This window comes from Etheostoma spectabile, chromosome 10, assembly GCF_008692095.1.
Source record: "Etheostoma spectabile isolate EspeVRDwgs_2016 chromosome 10, UIUC_Espe_1.0, whole genome shotgun sequence".
In the NCBI taxonomy this organism is placed as follows: domain Eukaryota; kingdom Metazoa; phylum Chordata; class Actinopteri; order Perciformes; family Percidae; genus Etheostoma; species Etheostoma spectabile.
In genome coordinates this window covers 20,231,355-20,252,630 of record NC_045742.1, presented here as the reverse complement: position 1 = coordinate 20,252,630, position 21,276 = coordinate 20,231,355, and the positions used below count along the sequence as shown (strand labels likewise).

Sequence of the window (21,276 nt, the reverse complement as noted above, 5' to 3'; positions counted from 1 at the left end):
CGACATGAGACTATATTTGACATATTTTACTAAGAGTTTTATCATTTTTATTTGACATTTTCATACCATTTTTTAGCACTTTTTCGACATACTATACTGTGCCTTTTTATCACTCTTTTCAACATACTACTCTATAACTATATCAGACATACTTTACTATGACTTCCTTATCGCTTTTTCAATGTACCATACTAAGACTATTTTCAATATAATATGAAAGTACTTATTTATCACTTTTTTAACATACTATGTATGACTTTTTCAACATACTGCACTCTAACTTTTTAATCACTTTTTTGGACATACTATACTATGATTTGTTTTTAATATACTGTACTATGACTAATTTGGACATGCTATACTATGACGTGTTTAATACCTTTTCCAACATTCTACACTATGACTTTTTTATCACTTACATTATTTCAACATACTATATTATGACTTTTTTGACATACATACTATGACCTTTTTGGACATACTATACTATGACTTTTGATTACTTTTTTCAACATACTATACAGTAATTTTTTATGACTTTTTTTAAGTAATACTATATCACATCTATTTTTGACGACTACTGCCTTTTTAATCACTTTTTGACTTACTATAATAAGACATTTTTCAACATACTTTGACTTGACTTTTTATTATGTTTTTTTTACGTACTGTACTATGACTTTTTATGACTTAAAAAAATACTATTTAATACTTTTTTTGAAATACCATACTGTTTTTTTATCACTTCTTTCGACATACTAAACAATGGACTTTTTTCATCACATTTTTCGACATAGGACTGTATTTGACATATTTTACTAAGACTTTTGTCACTTATATTTGACATTATACCATGACTTTTTTGACACACTATACTGTGCCTTTTTATTACTCTTTTCAACATACTACTCTATAACTATATCCGACATACTATACTATGACTTCCTTATCACTTTTATTCAACATAATATACCATGGCTTTTTCATGACTTTTTTGGCATACATTACTGTGACTTTTTCAACATACTATAACATCACTTTTTCATCCCTTTTTTTACATACTATTCTATGATTCTTTTCTATTACTATACAATAACTGTAAATCACATATTTCTACATGACCTTTTTCGATCTAGACTTTGAGCTATAGTGCGTAGTTTCTCCACCCCCATGAGAATTTCTATGTCATGACAGAAAAACTGTTGGCGCATCCACATGACACAAGCCTTCAATGCCCCCCCTCCTCAAAGAAGTTGCTAGTAGGACACGGAGCATTAGAAAAAGAGATAATTATCGTCACTCGAGTGTCACCGGACGCCACAATCTCTTGAACACAGCCATACTGAGAAATACAGAGAGAGTTGTGTAGAGCTGATAGTCTTAATTAGCTTTGTAGCAACTCATTCGGTAATGTCTTGAACGTAACGGACGTTTATTAATATCAAAAAGTTACGCACTAAATATTTAACATACTATGCCATGACTTTTTTGTGACATTTTTCAAAATACTATACTAAGATGTTTTTCTAATATACTGTTTATTTTGTGGGACATAATATAATTTTGTCATTTTCAACGTACCATTCTATCACATTTTTATCACTTTTTGGACATACAATACTATAACTGTTTCCACTTTTTATGTTGGCATGGAGGTTAGTACACCCACATAGCAACAAGTCAGCAGTGGAAAGTGTTACTCTTGGTTCAATACTCATTCTGGGCATATCAAAATTATCTACGGTTCAACAAGTGTTTCACATGGGAAATAAAGAAATACACTTTATCTGCCCAAAAGGTTGAGAGGTAATTATTGTTCTTCATGCATACATATTCAAAGCATAAGTGACATCTTACCAGTTGAGGTTCAAACTAGAATCATCATATACAGGCCTGCATTTGTTATTATGTGTTTTTTAAGTTGAGGTAAAGGTTGAGGAAAAATGGACATACGCCAGTATATTGTCATGTTTCGTCCCTCTGTCAAGTTTCTGTTTTTAGTTTGTTTCATGTTTTTTGTTAGTTTTCCCATTTCCTGTTTTGTTTTGTAAGTTCTCTGTTCTCCCCTGTGTTGTCTTGTGTTTGTCGGTTCACAGGGCCTCATCTTGGCCTGGGACATACACTGAAGGAATTATTAGGGCCCGAGCGCCGAAGCAGTGAAGTCCTTATTGAGAATGAAGAAATTATTATTATTATTATTGGGGCCCAAGCGCCGACAGCGGCGAAGGCCCTATTGGAATTGAAGGAATTATTATTAGGCCCCGAGCGCGGAAGGGGCAAAGGCCCCATTGAAACTGAAGGAATTATTCTTTCTTTCTTTCTTTTTCCATCAAATGAATTGCCTTTTTGAGGGACTTTTCATATTCAAAAACTCACCAAATTTGGCATTCGCATCAAGTCTGGTGAAAATGTACGTATTTTAAGGGTTTCGGGAATGGGCGCACAAAAATGGCTCGCTAGCGCCCCCTATAGAATTAAGAAAATTGAGCCCCTGCAGTACGTTTAACGTAGAGTCACGGAACTTGGTAGACATATGTAGCATGGCAGGGCGGACATATAACTCCATTGTAGCCCCCCCCTAAACCCAACAGGAAGTCCGCCATTTTGTATTGAAAGTTTGAAATTAGTATGATTTTGGCCATTTCCACATGTCGTACTTTAATAAACTCCTCCTAGAGATTTCATCCGATCAACTTTAAACTTTGTCTGTGTCGGGCGGCCATTTTGTGCGATTCGCCAATGAAACAGGAAGTGGGTGTAACTTGAGCGTACGTTGTCCGATTGGCTCGAAACTTTCCAGGATTCATCAGAGTCCACCCTTGACAACATATACATGCCGCTATTGGCTCAAAGTCATAGCGCCCCCTAGTGGCAATAGGAAGTAGGCCTAAAAGACAAGGTGCTATACTTTAACAAACTCCTCCTACAGATTTCATCCGATCATCTTCAAATTTGGTCATCTTTAAACTTCATCTTAGGACGTTAACGATGAAAAGTTATTAAATGAAAAAACTTTTGTCAAACGGTGTGGGCGTGGTATGGCGGCCATTTTGAGTGTTTAGCGATGAAGGAGAAAGTGGCTGTAACTACAGTGTACGTTGTCATATCTGCTTGAAATTTCCCACAATCACCAAGAGTCCAGGCCTGAGGACATCTACAGGCCAATATGGACTTTTGGAGATAGCGCCACCAACTGGCAACAGGAAATAAGCCTTATATGACAGGAAGTGAGTGTAACTTGAGTCTTCATTGTCCGACTGGCTCGAAACTTTCACAATTAATTAGAGTCCGCCCCTGACGATATTTACACGCCGATATTGTCTCAAAGTCACAGCGCCCCCCTAGTGGCAACAGGAAGTAGGCCTAAAAGACAAGGTGCTATAATTTAACGAACTCCTCCTAGAGATTTGATCAGATTGACTTCAAACTCAGTCTGAGTCATCGTAAGATGTTAACGATGAAGACCATTAAAAGAAAAACTTTTTGTCAAACAGTGTGGGCGTGGCATGGCGGCCATTTTAAGTTTTTAGCGATGAAGGAGAAAGTGGCTGTAACTACAGTGTACGTTGTCGTATCTGCTTAAAATTTCCCACAATCACCAAGAGTCCAGGCCTGAGGACATCTTCAGGCCAATATTGACTTTTGGAGATAGCGCCACCAACTGGCAACAGGAAATCAACCTTGTATGACAAACATCATCCATCCATCCATCCATCTTCGACCGCTTATCCGGTACTGGGTTGCGGGGGAAGCAACTCCAGCAGGGGACCAAAAAACTTCCCTTTCATGAGCCACATCAAACAGCTCCGACTGGGGGATCCCGAGGCGTTACCTGGCCAGGTATGAGATGTAATCTCTCCACCTTGTCCTGGGTCTTCCCCGAGGCCTCCTCCCAGCTGGACGTGCCTGGAACACCTCCCTAGGGAGGCATCCTTACCAGATGCCCGAACCACCTCAACTGGCTGCTTTCAACGCAAAGGAGCAGCGGCTCTACTGCGAGCTCCTCTCGGATGACTGTGCTTCTCACCTTATCTCTAAGGGAGACGCCAGCCACCCTCCTGAGGAAACCCCTTTCGGCTGCTTGTACCCTGGATCTCGTTCTTTCGGTCATGACCCAGCCTTCATGACCATAGGTGAGGGTAGGAACGAAAATTGCCCAGTAGATCGAGAGCTTTGCCTTCTGGCTCAGCTCCCTTTTCGTCACAACGGTGCGATAAACAGAATGTAATATCGCACCGGCTGCTCCGATTCTCCGACCAATCTCACGCTCCATGGTCCCCTCACTCGCGAACAAGACCCCAAGGTACTTAAACTCCTTCACTTGGGGTAAGGACTCACTCCCTACCCGAAGATAGCACTCCATTGGTTTCCTGCTGAGAACCATGGCCTCAGATTTTGAGGTGCTGATCCTCATCCCAGCTGCTTCACACTCAGCTGCGAACCGATCAAGTGAGTGCTGAAGGTCACAGACCGATGATGCCATCAAGACCACATCATCTGCAAAAAGCAACGATGAGATCCTGAGCCCACCAAACTGGAACCCCTCCCCGCCCCGACTACGAACATCATCCGATTTACATAAAACTTAGAATGTATGGTCTACATGTGATACTGAGCAGGCCCCTATACTTTAACCACGCCCACTATATCAGGCCACGCCTCCTTTCATTACATTTGAACCGTTTAAGGTACAGTCTTGTGTAAGCTGTCATTGAACTCAGCAGAGAGTTCCTTCTTCGTTGGTGATGCTTTGACCCTCCCCCTTGTGATTTGGCCACGCCCTCTTCCACTGATATTAACTGTATGACGTAGAGTCTTAAGACATGGAGGTCCATCTTCATTGGTGACGATTTGCAGTGTCTGAGTGCCGCGCAAATTCACTGCTGCTAAGATTGGCCTATGCAAGTACCCCCGACCTGCAAAGAGGCAAGGGCCCGTTCATCACTGCTTGCAGTTTGAATTAGGGCCGGAGCACTAATTAAGTGTAGGGGGCTATTGAAACAGGAAGCTCTGTATCTGGCCAAGATTTATTCAGATTGCCCCTAAATAAAAAGACAGTTGTTCCGCATAGCAATATGAGCATCCATGCCAAATCTTGAGTGAATCGGACATTACATGGGGCTCTTAGAATTTTCTTTTATTCATTACCCACATTGCAATATATCTAGCATTAATCCCATCTGCATGAAATGTTGGATTTTGAATAAAATGCTATACATTGTAACTTTATTTCTTTTACAACAAACACCTATCTGACTGAATTGTTTGTTTATTAAATGGGGATAACATGTGGGAGAGCCTTTAATGACACTGGGTGTGACAGCATGACAGTCTGTGACAGTCAGTCATGTGTGACTCAGCTGGCATGGCCCCCCCCCCCCGATGAAATCACTATGCTATAGGCAAGGCAAGGCAAGGCAGCTTTATTTGTATAGCACATTTCAGCAACAGGGCAATTCAAAGTGCTTTAAACAAAATCAGTTAAAAAACAGTTAAAAAAAATAAAAACAGATAAAACACGTGAATTAAAAATAAGAACATTAAGACACATAAATCACAAGAATAAAAAGTTACAGTGCAACATAAGAAATTAAACATTAAAGAAAAGAACATCATTTAAAGAAAGGCAACATCAAAAAGAAAGGTCTTCAACCTTGATTTAAAAGAACTGAGAGTAGCAGCGGCTCTGCAGGTTTCTGGGAGTTTATTCCAGATATGAGGAGCATAGAAACTGAACGCTGCTTCCCCCTGTTTAGTTCTGACTCTGGGGACAGAAAGTAGACCTGTCCCAGAATAATTGGATGACTTTGTAATTGTCTTAATGTGGCTGTTAAAATTCAGGTCTTAGTCCATGACTTTACCAAGATTTCTGGCTTTGTCTGTTGTTTTTAACATTGTTGTTTGAAGCTGAGCGCAGACTTTTAATCGTTCCTCTTTTGCTCCAAAACCAACTACCTTAGTTTTTCCTTCATTTAATTTCAGAAAGTTCTGGCACATCCAGCTGTTAATTTGTTCGATACACTTATTCAGTTTTTGTATTGGACTATAATCCCCTGGCGATAAGGTTATGTAAATTTGTGTGTCGTCCGCATAACTTTATTAACTTATTTTGTTGTTTTACATAATTTGAGCCAGTGGGAGCATGAAGATGTTAAACAGAAGAGGCCCCAGAATGGAGCCTTGGGGAACTCCGCACGTCATTAGGGATGAGCCGAATACTCGGCTGAAACGAGTCTCCGGTACGGATACAGCACTTTTGCCGAGTACAAGTATCATACGAGTAATGTGAGTCAATATCCGTGCTCGGATTCAGTGAAAGTCTCCACTGACTGTGTCTCCGTTCTGTGATAGGCTAGTCACAGTGCCAGTCACAGCGCCTCTCCCTTACACTATTCTGTGATAGGCTAGTCCCAGCGCCCCTCCCCTACACTATTCTGTGATAGGCTAGTCCCAGCGCCCCTCCCTACACACACAGATTCCTTCTGTTGCTGTCTGACCGGCTGTTCTCACACGCACTCAGGGCGCGGAGAAGTGAACAGCTCTACCCTTCAGGTCCGCGGGGCTTTCCCGTTAACATTTAGGGTTTCTTCAGCTTCAGGTTTGTTTTATACTTCGGTTTGAACTAGTACCTAGTAACCAGGAGACTTCTGGTAACCGTGGGGATTGTTCAGACATAGTGTTGGTAGAATGCGACTCGCGTTGCATCTCTGCCGTCAGAGTTTTTTTTTTTTTTTTTTAACTGCCTGCTGGCTCTAACCAGTTTTTTGAGTGTCTTGAGTGTTTTTTGAGTGAAACTTTCTTGCTGTGTTTTATAAAAAAAAATAAAAGGCAGTTGCGGTATAAATGAATAATATTACAAATGAAGATACACACACAAACACATTCCAACCCCCCCCCTGTCTCTCTTTGTTTCTCTCTCTCTCTCTGTATCTCTTACTCACTCACAGACACACACACTCACAATTGAGTGTGTTCGTCTGTGAGTGTGAAAATAACAGTGTGAAAATAAAAAAGAACCAAAAATAAATAAATGATCACACTGATCATAGAAAAATTAAAAGTTAAAAAATAAAGTTATATTATTGAGTATGAAAACTCTTGTTCATTACATTTTACTTAATAATTGCAAGCACATTGTTGTATTTATTGTTGCAAAACTTGTTATATACTGTAGGCCTATATAGTTTGTTTGTTACCATGACAACACCAATGCTGTCATGGAAATAGTTTTCTAATCAGCCATAAATATAACAATTTCTGATCAACCCATATCAATTGCATGCTTAAAATAACATACCGGTTAAAGCCCCCCCCCCCCCCATTTCAAGACAACCCGACCCACTTCCTGGTTAAATCTGACCACTTCCGGTTTAGGCCCCGCCCAGTCCGAGTACGGATCCGGATACAGATAATTCATGTGGTAAACAGATACAGATACAGATACAGATAATGCTGTACTCGCTCATCCCTACACGTCATATTTGTATTTTTAGATGTATAATTACCTATTGACACAAGTAATCCCTATTCTGTAAGTAGGATTCAAACCAGTTTAGTACTGACCCAGAAAGGCCAACCCAGTTTTCCAATCGGTCTAGTAAAATGTCATGGTCGACTGTGTCAAATGCAGCACTGAGATTAAGTAATACTAAGACTGAAATTTTGCCACTATCTGTGTTAATGTGGATGTCATTAAAGACTTTGACAAGAGCCGTCTCAGTGCTGTGGTGTGGTCGGAAACCCGACTGAAAGGTATCAAAACTGTTGTTTAGTAACAAGAAATGGGTGAGTTGTTGAAAAAACGCTTTTTCAATGATTTTACTTAACCCTTGTGTTGTCCTCGGGCCAAATTGACCCGTTTCAAAGTGTCTCATGTCAGAAATATGGATTTCTTTCAACCAAATTGCCGAAAAATAACGTGGATGATTCCATATAACATTCTTCAGGTAAAATGAATGATTACTTTCATTGAATTTTTTGGGGTGTTTTATTTATTGTTATGGCATTTGAATGGCTTTTTTTTTTTTTAGGGTTTCAAAACAGTATCCGGACTAAACTTTGACTTAACATCAACATCCTCTGATCTTAACTATTAGTCAAAATAATTCATACTTTCTGCCTTTTTTAACTAAAAACATATGTACAATTTGATATAAATGATGTTTGTTGACCATGAATTCCAAGAGTAAGTGGAAAACCAGGTCATGTTTTTAAAAAAGCTCCAAAAGCATGGAAAAAGTGACAAAAACATCGGAAAAGCACAAAAAAAATGTTTGTTTTTAATTTTGACCTGGAAGGACAAGTTCGTGGTTAACGGGAAGACAACACAAGGGTTAAAAACGGAAGGTTTGATATTGGCCTATAGCTGCTCATTAGTGATGTGTCTAGATTGTTCTTTTTTAAGAGTGGCTTGATTACTGCAGTTTTCAGGGCCTGTGGAAAGATACCTGAGACAAGAGACGTGTTTACAATCTGTAGAAGATCAGAAGCCAAACAATTCGAAACATTTTTGAAAACACCCGTTGGTAGAATATCAAGGCAACAGGAAGAGAATTTCAGACGTTGTATAATGTCCTCCAGGTTTTTATGGTTGATCGTATGAAATTCTGTAATATTGGAACTAGTTTTGCTTGAACACTGTGACAACACATATTCTGTACTTGATATGGAGGCACTGACTGTTTGTCTAATCTTCTGAATTTTGTCTTTGAAGAAGGAGGCAAAGTCATTGCAAACCTTGATAGATAAAAGTTCAGATGCTACTGGTACTGGAGGGGTTGTTAACCTATCAACAGTAGTAAACAAAGCACGTGAATTATTATTGTTTTTAGAGATAATATTAGAGAAGAAGGACCGCCTTGCAATCCTTAGTTCCAAATTATAAATGCGAAGTCTCTCTTTATAGGTGTTATAATGGAGATTTGTTTTTCGCCACCTTCGTTCAGCTTTCCTACACTCTCTTTATTCTTTTCTCACCAGTAGGACATTCCTCCATGGAGATCTTTTCTTACCAGAGACAACTTTGAACCTTAGTGGGAGCAATGGCATCAGTAACATTTGTAATTTTACAGTTGAAATTATCTACAAGCTCAGTGACTGATAGCCCAGAGAGGGCGGGTGTGGATGAGCAAAGCTGAGGAAATGTTTCACTGGTGTTTTCAGTGATATACCTTTTTCTGATGATTTTTGTTTGGACACTTTTGGACACAGTGATAGAGCCGCTGATGAAAACACAGGAATGATCAGAGAGAGCAACGTCACTCAGCACAACCTTGAAAATGTTCAGACCCTTGGAGACTATCAGGTCCAGAGTGTGACCTTTATTGTGCGTAGGCTCTGTCACATGCTGAGTCAGTCCATAGTTCTCAAAAACACAACACAGTTCTTTGGTCCCCCTGTCCTGGGGGTTGTCAACATGAATGTTAAAATCACCCGCAATGATTACACAATCAGAGTTAATGCAGATTATAGACAGCAGTTCAGTGAAGTCATCAATGAAAGTTGCACAATATTTAGGTGGCCTGTAGATATTTAGAAATATCGCTTGAGGGGAGGACCTTAACTGAAGAGCCACAAATTCAAAAGAAGCAAAATTTCCATAACATATTTGCGTACAGTGGAATGAGTCATTAAACAAAAAGGCGACACCACCTCCTTTCCTATTCAGTCTATTCTCGCTCATAAAACTGAAGTTAGGGGGAGCTGACTTGATGAGAACAGCAGTGCTGTTATTATGGTCTAACCAGGTTTCAGTTAAAAACATAAAATCTAGATTGTGATTATTAATAAAATCATTGATTAAAAATTATTTTCCTGCCAAAGACCTGACGTTTAGTAAGGCTAGCGTTAGTGTGTTTTCAATTTTTGGGACAGGCTGTAGCTGACGAGGAATTGATGCTAAATTTGCTAAGTTTGTAGTTAAGCGCTTATTTACAAATTTCTTTCTATTACCTATCACAACATAAAATGAGGAAGAACTGTGGTGGTGGATCACTGCCGCACTTTGTTGTGTCTTCCTCTTGTTTTGATTCGTCTTGTCTCGTGTCCTTGGCAGAGGGAGCAGATGTGTAGCGCAGAAAGTAGATTAGAGATGAACAGCTTTACTCCAGGCTTGTTAAGGAAAAGTTGATCTGCTTTAAAAAGATGTCTAAATTTAAATTGTCAATGAACTGCAGAGAATGGACGGTACATTAAGTTGAAAGGCATTTGTTTTGTGCCAACAGTCGGCTGAATCTCTCAGCTCCCAATCTCTCACTGGCAGTATAGGGCCATTGATAAACACATCTGCAATTAGGGAGATTACTGTGTCCAGCAGTTCCCTAAAGTCCAGTTTCTGCAGTTCAGATTGTTGCTTTACAACATCATGTGACGGAGAGTAAGACGAGATCGAGAAACAGACGAAATGGTCATGGAACGCAAAATTAAACAATATCCATATAAACAACATTGTAACGGATTCGAGGACATTAGCACCGGTGCGTCCTAGAGGAGCTAACAGCTAACAGATGCTACTAGCACCGACTAGCACTGGTCACTGCTGTTGTCTGAAAAAAAACAGATGGGACAAAATGTTGCGTTTACTGGTAAACTGGTAAAGCTTAAGACCGACGTATAACCGACTGCTATCTGTTGAGTTTTCCTCCCGTTACTCTGTCCTCTGTGACTGTCTACATCAGGGGTGTCAAACTCATTTTAGTTCAGGGGCCGCATACAGCCTAATTTGATGCCAAATGGGCCAGACCATTAAAATCATAGCACAGTTCATCATACCTATAAAAAAACAAATTCATGTTTTTCTTTTTGTTTTAGTGGAAAGAAGTACAATTACTTTAGGATATTTTTTTAATTTAATGAATATCCTTTTACAAAACATGTTATGAACAACTTCAGAATTCTCAAGAAAAAAGTGCAATTTGCTTCAGTTTATCATTTACATGTGTGCATTACAACTGATCACAGTGTTTGTACAAAGGCACAAAACTTTAAGTCACAGGTAGAACTGAAAAATATGGTACTATATCATTGCTATAATATAATATGCACTTCAAGATTAAATCAATTTATCAAGATATAGGAATTATTTTTACTCCATTTTCCACGTGTAATAATTATCAAAACTTAAACTGACTCCCCACATCTTACAAACAAAAGTGGCGGCTAATTTAAATGTATAAGAAAGAAAGTAATTTATACATAAAACATGCATAAAAAATGCATACATACAATGTATGACCAAACTCTTTAGTCGTGAAGCTGGTGACTAACAAATTGTAACTTTTAGCTATTAATACAGCAAGGATTCCTTTTCACAGAACTATTTTTTGAGTGCAAAATGTTTCTGATGCAGCATTTTACAAGAATTAGTCTAGTTTAGACTACTTTGTTTTTGCTCCTGAATCTTTTAGCCTGCACAAGTGCATCAGTGTCAGGCGTCAGGTCCTGAGTAGCAGCCAGTTTCAGAATGTCATTTAAGTGTTAGTGTGTAAGCCTTGAGCGCAGTTTTGTTTTAGTGATGTTCATTACAGAGAAAACCTGTTCACAAAGGTAGGTAGTCCCAAACATGCACAAAACTTTTGCAGCTAGGGCTGTTAATTTTGGGTACCCTGGCAGGAGATACTGATAAAATTGAGGCAAATTTGTTCTTCAAATTTGTATAACATTGCAAATCAATTATTTCTAATTGGATGTCGACGGGCACATCAGAAGCTTTGACTGTGAAGGGTGAGCGAAAAACTGCAAATTCTGTCTTGAGTTCACCAAAGACCTGAAACCGTTTCTCAAACTCCCACAGCAATCCTGAAACTTGTCTTTGTACCGTGTCATGCCAGCATTAACAACAGTTGCACTTACATCTCTTAGACAGGGGAAATGAGCAGGGTCACCACATGCCAGCTGTGTCTCCCACAAAGTCAGCTTCAACTTGAACGCAAGTATGCTGTCATAATACTGTGTGACAACGTTTTTACGGCCTTGCAACATTTTGTTCAAATTATTAAGGTGCTCTGTAATATCCACCATAAATGCAAGGTCCCGCAGCCATTCCAAAGATTGTAATTCCATCACTGGCTTTCCTTTTGTCTCCATAAACTGTCCAATTTCCTCTCGTAGCTCAAAGAAACGCTTCAGCACAGCGCCTCGGCTTAACCATCTTACTTCAGTGTGGTATGGCAGGCCATGGGTAATTTTATTGTCACTGAGAAGGCAGTCAAACTGACGATGATTCAGACCTCTGGCACGGATAAAATTAACAGTTCAGACAACCACCTCCATAACGTGATCCATTTTTAATGACTTGCAAACAATACCTCCTGGTGCAAAATACAGTGAAATGTCCAAAAAACGTCTCCTCCATTTGCGGCTTGTACTTTCTCTCTGAATTTTGTCACGACACCTGCTTTTTTTCCAATCATTGATGGCGCGCCATCTGTAGCCACGCTGACAGCACGCGACCAGTCTACTCCGACTCTGTCCAGCGCACAAACGAGAGAGCTGAAAATGTCCGCTGCTGTTGTGGTGTCCATCATAGGCACCAACTCAAGAAACTCCTCTGTAACGGCCAATGTCTCATCAACTCCACGAATAAATACAGCCAGTTGAGCAACGTCTGTAATATCAGTGCTCTCGTCAATTGCAACAGAAAATGCAAGAAATGACTTGACTTTGTGTTTCAGCTGGCTGTCCAAATCTGTGGATAGTTCTGAAATCCTCTCTGCAATAGTATTCCTCGTCAGGCTGATGTTGGCAAAAGCTTGTCGCTTCTCGGGACATACGAGTTCTGCAGCCTTTAGCATGCACGTTTTGATGAACTCCCCTTCGTGAAACGGCTTTGATGCTAATGCTATTTCGTTAGCAATTATGTAGCTGGCTTTTACCGCTGTTTCACTGACCTCTCGGCTCCGACTGAAAACGGATTGCTGTTTCTTCAGACCCACCAGCAACTCATTTATCTTCCCTCGTCTCAGTTGTCCTTGCAGGCTGTCGTATTTTTCACCATGTTGAGTCTCATAATGGCACCGAATATTATATTCCTTAAACACCGATGATCAGTCTGCTGCTGAAGGAGCTGCTAAGGGACCCCACAGTGTCGTGTAGGGGGTGAGAGGTGTTTTCCATGATGGATTACACCGATGAAAAATCACTTTTTCACACAGGGCCATGATGGTTTGTATTTCACCTTTAATAATAAACACCTTCATTTACAAATTGCATTTTGTGTTTACTTGTGTTGTCCTTGACTATTGTTTAAATTGGTTTGATGTTCCGAAACACTTAAGTGTGACAAACATGCAAAGGAACAGGAAATGAGGAAGGGGGCAAACACTTTTTCACACCACTGTATGTCTATAAAAAAAGTATATTCCAGTGATTTATAAGTATCCAAGAGCCGCTTCTTATAGTTTCTCTCAGAGGAAAAGCAAGATTATCAGCAAAAATATGCAAGCAGAGGCAGGAGCAAGAAGCAAAGAGTCTACACTGTAAGAAGCAGGAAGCAGCAGCCACATAGCAACATAGCTGGAGGCTGTTCTCTCAATGAGCTTCATTAGTAAGTAGTAGAGGTAGGACAACACACACACACACACACACACACACACACACACACACAGACGCACACACACTTAACAAAAAAGTTTGAAATAACTGAAAACATGTCTTGTATTCTAGTTTCTTCAGAGTACCTACCCCCCCTTTGCTTTTTTGATAGCGCTGCAAACCCCTGGTGTTCTCTCAATGAGCTTCATGAGGTAGTCCCCTCTGGGTTAATTTGTGGGATTTCTTGCCTTATTAATGGAGTTGGGACCATCAGTTGTGTTGTGCAGAAGTCAGGTTGATACACAGCCGACAGCCTATTAGACAACTGGTAGAATTCATATTAGATTAGATTAGATTAGATCATACTTTATTCATCCCGCAACGGGGAAATTTTGTCATTACAGCAGCAGCATTTTTTTCAATAAAAAAAAACACACAATCAAGTAAGCACACAAGAAATACAGGCAAGTAATAGACAATGATTATATGGTGACTGAATAAGCAAAATGGCGTCAAATAAAGGTATTTTAAAGTGCGGTTGCCATGATACAAGAAACAATATTGCACTGTAAGTGACGTTAAAATTTAAATTGAATGTGTAATTAGAGTAATGAAGCAAGAGTCGGTAACATAATATAAATTATATTAACCTGTGACCATACATATTGAGAAGTATGTACTTGTAATAAACTAATATAAATACTGATATTAAAGCTAAACAAAGTGTGTGGTGTAGATGGGAGAAAAACAGGAACAGAAACTACAACATTATCAGGTAGTGCAGGTGTTGTAGAGTCTGACGGCGGCCGGGATGAATGACCTGCGTACCTCTCCTTCTTAAACCGTGGGTGTATCAGTCTGCTGCTGAAGGAGCTGCTAAGGGACCCCACAGTGTCGTGTAGGGGGTGAGAGGTGTTTTCCATGATGGATTTCAGCTTGGCTAACATCCTTCTCTCCCCTACTTTCTCCATGGGGTCCAGAGGACAGTCCAGGACAGAGCTCGCTCTCCTGATCAGTCTATTGAGTCTGCTCCTGTCTCGGTCCGAGCTGCCCCCCTTCCAGCAGACCACAGCATAAAGGATGGCAGAGCCCACCACAGAAAGTCCTGAGGAGAGTCCTGCACACTCCAAAGGACCTGAGTCTCCTCAGCAGATAGAGGCGACTCTAGCCCTTCTTGTATAGAGCATGGGTGTTATCAGTCCAGTTCAGTTTATTGTTTAGGTGAACACCCAGGAATCTGTAGCTCTCCACTACATCAATGTCCAATCCCTGGATGCTCACCGGTGAGAAAGGGGATGTTATCCTCCTGAAGTCGACAATCATCTCCTTTGTCTTGCTGGTGTTGAGCTGAAGCTGGTTAAGCTCACACCAGCTGACAAAGTCCTTGATAACCGTCCTGTATTCCAGATTGTGTCATCGGAGAACTTCTCGATGTGGCAGTGGGTGGTGTTGTGCGTGAAGTCCGCGGTATAGAGGGTGAAAAGGAAAGGGGAGAGCACCGTACCTTGAGGGGCACCTGTGCTGCAGTGCACCACATCAGACACACAGTGTGGTCTGTTGGTGAGGTAGTCTGTAGTCCATGCAGCCAGGTGTTGGTCCACTCCGACACTCTCCATCTTTACTTTGAGCAGCGAAGGCTGGATGGTGTTAAAAGCACTGGAGAAGTCGAAAAACATGACTCTCGCAGTGCTCCCGCTGTCCTCCAGGTGGAGCAGCGATCTGTGCATCAGGTAGATCACTGCGTCGTCCACCCCAATCCTAAGCTGGTAAGCAAACTGCAGGGGGTCCAGCTGTGTGCCCACCAGGGGTCGAAGGTGACGCAGGATGATCCTCTCCATGGTCTTCATCAGGTGAGAGGTCAAGGCAACAGGCCTGAAGTGGTTTGGTTCTCTGGGGCGCGGCGACTTCGATACCGGGACCACACAGGGGGTCTTCCACAAGGCTGGGACCTTCTCCAGGCTCAGGCTCAGGTTGAATAAGTGCCTGTGCCACCACAGAGCTGGTCCGCACAGTCCTGAGGAGACTTGGGCTGAAGCTGTCCGGGCCCGGGGCCTTCCTTGCCTTGATTTTCTTAAGTTGACTTCTCACCGTCATTTTCAAGGAAAGGGGGGGGAGGATGATGGGGGTGGGGATGTGGAAGGTAAATTTTTCGGGGAGGGGGAGAGAGGGGGGTTGCTAAATGATGGGGCAAGGGGGAAGGGGCTGGGGGGTTTTGTTGGGCTTTGATTTTTTGCGGGGAGAGGGGAGGGGAAGGGCCGGGGAGGGGGGAAGAAGGGGGCGGGGGGGGGAAAGAGGGAGGGAGGGGCAGAGTCAAATCTGTTAAAAACGTTCAGCTCATCTGCCCAGCCCCTTTGTCTCCCCCTTGGTTTTTCTTCCCCATTTTCCCGTGGCCGGAGATGTTCTCCCCCTCCAACGTCCCGGGTTTTGTTCTTTCCCCGCTTTTTTCTAATTTTTCCCCGTACGCCCTTCCCCCTCCTGTCCACCTGAGTTCCTTCGGGACTCTGCGCAACCCTCTTGTCCCCTGAGAAAAGACCCTCTTTTCTCTTTCCCGAGCTTTAAAATCTCAGAGGCCCGGGGGTTTTTTGTTGGGAAAACACGGACCAACTTGGGGGGCCAGGTTTTTCCCACAAAATTTGATATAGTTGAATGATTGTTGCTGTCAATGTCGTGCAGGGGGGGTGCAGGGGCTTCTCGGTCAAAATTTTCAAACAGTCTCGACCCTACCTTTTGACTCCTCAGCCCCCTGCTTCACAACCTCTTCACAGGTTGTTTTTGGTCACCACGGGGAGAGTCTTGCCAATGGACGGATTTTTCTCAAGGGGCCCAAAGGGGGGAGGGGGGATGGGTGTATGCATCTTTGTTTTTCATAGAAAATCCAAGTTGTGCGCCCCGGTGTGGAAATTACAAGGGGGGAAGGTGGGGGAGCCGAGGACAGGGAAGCATGATTGAATCCCCAAAAATAAAGGGAAGGGAAATGGGGGGGGTTTTTTGGTTGAGACCAACATGTTCTGTCCGTGTGCACACGCCGCCGAGGGGGGTGTCAGGGCCCAAGCATAACCTGTAAAAAATCCCTCGGGGGGGTAGTATGGCCGCATGCAAACAGCTAACACCCAAAGTCTCTGGTGCAATTCTTTCCCCTGTGTGTCCCGGGGGGGCACCCCCTATCGTTCCAAACAAAAGCGTCCACCCTCCCTTCTTCTTACCGCTCCCCGTGTTTGCCCCGCTCAAAAAATTTTAAAAACCCCCAGGGTGGACGTTTTGTGGGGCCGGAACCCTCCCCTTCATTCTTTCGGAAGAAGGGGTAAAGCCCGGGGTGGATAAAAAACTTTTTTTACAATGAATATTTCCAAAAAAGGTTAAAAGAAATGCTTCCCATAGCTCTCCCTTTTTTGGCCCCTTTTCCCTTTTCTCAGATCTTATGGAAAACCGGGGCAGTTCATTTGACCACTACTTTTTGCGCTTGTTTTGTCTTCAAAGGGTTACTCCCTAGCAGAGCTTGACCTGCAAAAAATAACAGGTCTCAACTGCTACTGGAGAGGACCTTCACCCAACACAGGACGTTTCCCAAACCACCCTTGGCCCTGCTTTTCAGAATTAAACTCACTTTGGCAGAGCTATGGTTGGACACATTGTACCAAAACAACTTATTAAAAAGGTCACAGTAAACTTATGAACTATCACACTGAAACCAAGCAGACTATGTGTAATGCGTTTGCTCTTTAGCTCAAAATATATATGAATTTAACACACATGATTAACTATAAGGCACTACGTGAATATAATGATGTTCATGCACACATGATATGAATACATTTTATTCAACACGTTAGGTCGAGAAAAAGTTCACACAGCCACGTCTCGGTGAAACACATGAGGCTGCATTCCCAATACTCCCTCTGCAGTCGGGTCAGCGCCGTCAGCTCCTCCATCTTGTTAGAGAGAGATCTAACGTTCCCCATGATGACAGACGGTAAACATGGTTTATACCGTCTTTTCCGCTCCCTGCGCTTCACACCCTCTCTGCTCCCTCTTCTCCTCCTCCGTAACTCCTTCGGAATCTCCTGCCGCTCCGTGCAGAGAAAAGGTGTGTGGCGCAGGGCCAGCAGCTGATCCCAGGTGTAGAACAATGGGACCGTCGTTGAGTGGGGTGCATTGTTGGATAAGTTTCCATTTGCTGTGCCAAAAAGTTCCAAAAGCAGCAAGAGATAAGCTACGAACGTAACAATATGAACATCTATAGCTGCCCACTTGCTTAAAGTGTCGGTAGTGACAAAGAAAGGCAAAAACACCGTAAAAAACACTAAAAAGATGTATAAAACTGCAGAGCTACTGTAACAAGCTGCCACTCAAGCGGCGCCATCTTGCTTATTATGGCAAGAACCAATCAGCTAAGAGAAGAGAAACGAGTGGCCATCAACACTTTAAGGAATGAAGGGCAGTCGGTCCGGAAAATTACGAAAACTTTGAATGTGTCCCATGTGCAGTCGCAATTGGCTCAAAACTATTCAGGCTGAAAATAAAGGAAACTCATTGAATCTATTGGCCGGAATGCATTTACCACACACACACACACACACACACACAACACACACACAACACCACACCTGAAAGGACAAAGTCAGTGTACGTTGTCTACGCTTGAATTCCACACACCAAGATCCAGGCTGAGGACATCCAGACATGTGGCCTATTGTGAGATCTGCCCAACCAGCTGGACTCACACGGTGATCGCACACTGAACAGGAAATCAGCCTTATATGACAAACATCATCCGATTTACATGAAACTTAGAATTTCATACAATTTGAACCGTTTAAGGCACAGTCTTGTGTAAGGTAGGGTGACCAGACGTCCCCGGTTTCCGGGGACTGTCCCCGGTTTTGGTGACCTGTCCCTTGCTTGATCTGTCCCCGGAAATGTCTCCAGATTTCACTGTGACTGACAGACCAGAAATTGGAATGAAAGAAAGAAAATTCTGACCAAACGGAGCCGATAATCGCTCACCCTACATAAGCAAGCTCCAAACAGCAGAACCAGCGCTGCTCAGAGATGTTACAGAAAGCCGTGTTTTACGATGCTAAAATCACTGATTATTTACATGGAGTCTGGTGGGTTTAGCCAACGCAATTTCGCGGACTTTTATGTTTGTAAAAAGGATCTCAATCTTTAACAGAAAGGTCAACCTCCTTAGAAATCCTTTCCATAATGTTGTCAGACACTTAGAATATTAGATATGGCTATATATTACAATATCATTCTGAGTCTGTCAGTAGCAAAACAAGCACTTTTATGAACATAAATACAAGCTGGACAATTATTGCATTAACTCCACTGCAGCTTGTTTCTCTGCTGCCGACTGCAGCAATTCGTTTAATACTGGATCAATGTCAAAGGAAAATATTTAAAGGATATTTGTGGAATTTGTTTCAACACAATTAAACTTGATATGGTTGACATGAGGATACATCAGGTGATGCTGTGGCACAATAACATTGAACCTACTGGTTCATGGGATGTAACTTTTATTTTTTTTTTCTCTGAAACTCTGTCATTGTCAAAGACTGTTGTTCCCATCAGTCAATAAGACACAAAAGGTTTTTTGCTAATTTGAGGACGTTTTTTCAAAAGGAATTCCATCAACATTTTCTAATGCAATACTTCAAAATGCGCATAACAATACATTAATGAAACATGACTTGTGTCAGACATGTGGACAATTTATTAAAGGGAAAAATTTGAAAAGTACATTTCAGAAGCGTGCACAAGGTAAAAGAGAACACAAAGCCCCCTTTGCCCGAAAACAGAAGCTAACCCCAGGACAGGGCATGATGTATGTCAATTCAAATAAAAACAAATGAAAAATGCACTTTTAAAGAATCTGGGTCTGAAGAAAACGTATCATTAGATTGTATGACATGCCTGCCAGTAAAATCACAGTGTGTCATCTCCAAGGTGGGTTAAAACTCTGCTGAGCTGCACCTTCATCTTTTAGCGTTGCTTTGCAGTATTGGGATATAATGATAGTGCTTCTTCTGTCCTCCATCAATGTACCAAAGTGAGATTTCAACATGCTGAACATAGTTAACGTGTGTCTTTAATATTGCAGCCTTCGATGGTGCATATTGTTGTCCTCAAGGAAACATGGTGTAGAGGTTCTTCCATTGGTTGTCCAATATGCTACAGGGAAATTACTCCACCAAATTAAAAGGAGTAACTCAGGGGAAGAAATCAGGAGGAATGATAACTTGGTATGAATCAGAATACACCAATTCAATAGAATTGATCAAAAGACATAATCGTGCCCCACATTATTACAAACTGAAGGTTGTCATGACATTGTATAAAGACATTGCTGTCGTGTTTTTTTTCATAGGAAACTGTTTTTAATATTTCCTCATTCCCCAAAACACAAAACAACAGTTGATTAAGTGTTCGTAAGAAGAAGCAGGGACAGAGGCAAAAGTGAAAAAAAAAAATTTCACCTATACCAATTGGACCGAGAAAAAAAAGCTTAGAAAACTCCCAAACCTGATGGCAGCACTGGAGGATGAAAAGGGAGGGGGAAATATTGTGGTTTTGTTTCAAACAATTAGCTTGATATGGTTGACATGAGGAAACCATCAGTGATGCTTTTGCACAATAACATTGAACCTATGGTTCATGTGATGTAACTTTTATTTTTGTTTTCTCCGAACTCTTTAAAGGGTTAATATGGAACCAATGTCAAAGACTGTTGTTCCCTCAGTCAATAACACAAAACGTTTTTTGCAAATTTGAGGAAGTTTTTTTTTAAAGAATTCCATCAACATTTTCAATGCAATATTTCAATAGCCGTAAAAATACATTAATGAAACATGATTGTGTCAGATTTGTGGACAATTTATTAAAGAAAAATCCCACAAATTTGAAATTTACTTTCAGAAGCGTGCACAAGGTAAAAGAAAACACAAGCCCCCTTTGCCCGAAAACAGAAGCAAACCCCAGGAGAGGGCATGGATGTATGTCAATTAAAAATAAAAAAAAAATGAAAAATGCACTTTTAAAGAATCTGGGTCTTGAAGAAACGTATCATTAGATTGTATGACAGCCTGCCGTAAAATCACAGTGTGTCATTCCACGGTGGGTAAAAACTCTGCTGAGTGCACCTTCATCTTTTAGCGTTGCTTTGCAGTATTGGGATATAAGATAGTGCTTCTTCTGTCCCATCAATGTACCAAAGTGAGATTTCAAATGCTGAACATATTTTAACGTGGGTCTTTAATATTGCACCCTTCGATGGTGATATTTTTTGTCCTCAAGGAAACATGGTGTAGAGGTTCTTCTCAGTGGTTGTCCAATATGTACAGGGAAATACTCCACCAAATTAAAGGAGTAACTCGGGGGAAGAAATCAGGAGGAATGATAACTTGGTATAAATCAGAATACCCAAATTCAATAGAATTGATAAAAAGACATAATCTTGCCCCACATTAAAAACTGAAGGTTGTCATACATTGTATAAAGACATGCTGTCGTTTTTTTTCATGGGAAAAATGTTTTTAATATTTCCTCATTCCCCAAAACAAAACAAATTTGATTAAGTTTCGAAAGAAGAAGCAGGACAGAGGAAAAAGTGAAATAAAACAGAATTTCCAGACCTATGCCAGATGGACCGAGATAAAATGCTTAGAAAACTCACCAACCGCTGAGTGGCAGCAGCTGGAGGCTGAGAAGGATGGGAGAATATTTGTGGAATTTGTTTCAACA

The 21,276-nt window shown here is 41.3% G+C and overlaps 1 protein-coding gene across 3 annotated transcripts in view; it reads right to left on the bottom strand.

The window, feature by feature from the left end:
* Positions 1–21,276, bottom strand: part of si:ch211-153b23.5 (glutamine amidotransferase-like class 1 domain-containing protein 3A, mitochondrial) — a 108,074-nt gene that overhangs the window by 6,915 nt on the left and 79,883 nt on the right. Inside the window, exon 1 of one of the 3 annotated variants that reach the window (XM_032528326.1) lies at positions 10,281–10,292. The exons of the other annotated variants lie outside the window; for them this stretch is intronic. The gene's annotated coding sequence lies outside the window, so the exon portion shown is untranslated. Of the gene's footprint in view, positions 1–10,280; positions 10,293–21,276 lie in introns of those variants that run through there. 3 annotated transcript variants of the gene reach the window in all.